Source organism: Lupinus angustifolius, chromosome LG11 (assembly GCF_001865875.1).
Source record: "Lupinus angustifolius cultivar Tanjil chromosome LG11, LupAngTanjil_v1.0, whole genome shotgun sequence".
Taxonomy (NCBI): Eukaryota; Viridiplantae; Streptophyta; class Magnoliopsida; order Fabales; family Fabaceae; genus Lupinus; species Lupinus angustifolius.
Window position 1 is genome coordinate 17013356 of NC_032019.1, and position 3143 is coordinate 17016498.

Sequence of the window (3143 nt, forward strand, 5' to 3'; positions counted from 1 at the left end):
CCTTGTCTTGACCTTTGAGAATGAAAATTAAATGGAAACAACATTTAATGAAAAACGACACAAAGTAAGTGATAGTTACATTGGAAGGTTTTAAATTATTTTAATTTCTACTTTAACAAATGTCCATAAGATTTCATTAAAGAAAACGAGGCTTTTGTGCACTTTTTCGAAAGTTGGTTGACTTTGAGGTAAATTGATGAATGACAAGCCTCTCACCATCTCCTTTTTAGTCCAACAAAATTTTAATATGGGTACTTTTAAGCCAATATAATGCCATCTCAAATGTACTCTATTGACAAACCCAATATGGTGGTTTAGAAAATATATGTCAAAATGAGTTACCTTACTCTGATAGTCTATATGTCGCTTAGGATAGTTTGGATTGGGGTAAAAAGCTGAATATATATTAGGAAGAATTTTGTTATACTCAAGTTAAGTTATACTAGTTACATTCAGTCTTAAATAACTTTTAAATTTAACTCATTTGGTTCGTTAAGTTTAAGAAAATGAATAGCTGAGATTAAATATAACTAAACTTAGGTGTAAGCAAATCACTCCTTATATATATATATATCAAATTATAGTATAAACTTATCTTAGGTGGGTTGTGACAGGCCAACCTATACAACATTCTTAACTTTTTTTATCACATACTTCAGTTGATTTTAAAAGAGGGCCAATAATTCACAAGTCAATAAAATATTGGAAAAATCAATGAAATTAGAGATACTTTTTTTCCCTATTTATCAAAATTAGATAGAGAATTATATTTATGAATAACGGGTATAGGTAAGGTAATATATTTTGATATTTTGGGGTGATATTGTATTGAGTTATAATTAGTTTAAACTCACCTATCTTTTGTATAACAAGCAATCATTATAAATTCAATTCTCATGATTAAAACATGTGTAAAAAAGATTAGTCAGAAGTTAAATTGTGTTAAACCTCTTTATTTTCCATATAATAAATTGGTTAATTTCTTTACTATCATTCAATATCATCAATTCAATGAGATACACGTTATTTTCTTACTATTTGATTTTTAATATGATATCAGAACAAATTAATTATGTCTTCCATGATGCCAATGAAGAGAGTTGTCCAAGGGATTCAAGGAAAGAAGCGATGAAAAAAGAAAGTGCAATTGTTCAAAGGAATACAACACTTCTGAGTTCAAAAACCAAGTTTTAAGCAAAAAATCAAATAATCCTTAGTCATTTACTTGTTCTATTTCTTTATCATTCTCTTTTACAATCTTCATATTCTATATATCTCTCAATTCTTCTTGATATTTTTGAGGCAAATATTGTCCATATTTTATTATATTATTCTCTTATTATTCTTGAGCAAAATTTCTCATATTTCATCATATTCTTCTCTTGTTATTCTTGAAAAAGTTTGTTCATATTTCATTGTATTATAACTTTCTCTCATTCTTTGGGTAAGAAACTAAATGATATTATTCAGCATTGTTATTCTTGAACAAATATTGTTCACATTTTATCATATTCTAGATTTCTCTCATTCTTTGGCAAAGAAACTAATATGATATTCTTAAGCAATAATATCATTTGATCTTTTTTGATATTCTTTATATTATGCTATTTTTGATGAATAACATCATTACTTCCAATTTATTTTCTTCTAAGAATTCTTCAATTAATTCTCTTAGCGGAACCTTACTAGTTTCATGTGTTATATTTTAAAGAATACTTCTATTTAAAAGTCTTATTTAGATGTTGTTGCTTAATATATTGCTTCTAAGTTTTTGAGAATATATCTTGTTGTTCATGATAATATTTGGCAAGAGTTCTAGGCAAACACCACCAATTCTTCAAGATGTCCCGTAACAATTAATTGAGCTCTTCTAATAGTATAAAAGAACTCAACTTGAGTGATAATAAATTTGGTTTTGCATTCTATTTAAAAGTCAAGAATATTATGCACAACTTGAAGTTGTAGATCTTCTAACAAAGGCTTTGGAGGTTTCTCCATTCAAACATCTTTTGTCCAAGCTTGGGTTGTCAACATCCACTCTCCAACTTGAGAGAGAATATTGAAATATATTTTGATATTTTTTGTTAATATTGTATTGGACTAGTAATTAGTTTAAACTCACTGTAAATTCAACTTTCATGATTATAACATGTGTAAAATAAATTAGTTAGTTAGAAGTTATGTAGAGTTAAGTCTCTTACATTTTCTATATAATAAGTTCTTTAATTTCTTTGTAATCATTCAATATCAATTCATTTCATTCCATCAATGAGATACACATTATTCCCTTGCTCTTTAATTTATAATATGAGAAGCCTAACTACACATCATTCTTAAATTTTTTATCTCATACTTCAGTTGATTTTAAAACTGAGAGCCAATAAGCTACAAGTCAATAAAATATTCGAACAATCAATTAAACTAGAGATATTTAGTTTTTTTCTCTATTTATCAAAATTCCAAAGAGTATGACTTTACATATACCAATAGGTATAGGTACGGTAATTCTAAACCCTTCTAAAACAAGATTATCCTAGTCAAATCCACTTATAATGTCAATATATGTGTTAACTTAATCTTGCTTCTCTCCAGCTTTATAATACTCTTTGCTTTCAACTTCTGAAATTTAGTTGCTTGCATGATGAACCTGAATAAGCATCACTATATGGTATTCATCACCTCCTCTATTAATATTATGAATAAGTATCACTGTGACAATCATAAAAACGAGACCGTGCACTATTCTTATGAAAACTTATAAAAAGTTTCGTATAGGTTCTAACTGATCAGACCATTCGATCAGACCGAATAATATCTTAATATCATATATAGTTAATTAAAATACGTAAATAACATACATATGTATACACATCAATATCATAAATGAAATATATTAATATTACACACATATATATATATATATATATATATATATTTAAAATTATAATATTAGATATACTGATACACCCTCTAAAAATATATTATATTTAGTTTATTTAAAAAAAATAGAATAGTAAGAAGCTTGAGCCATAAGAGTGTTTGGGCAATAGTAGTGAGTTGAAGAGAATAGTAATAAGGTTGGCCCAATCTTTATTGTTAGAGACCTAAGAGTGCTAGGTCATCCTTTTCCCTAATCCACAACC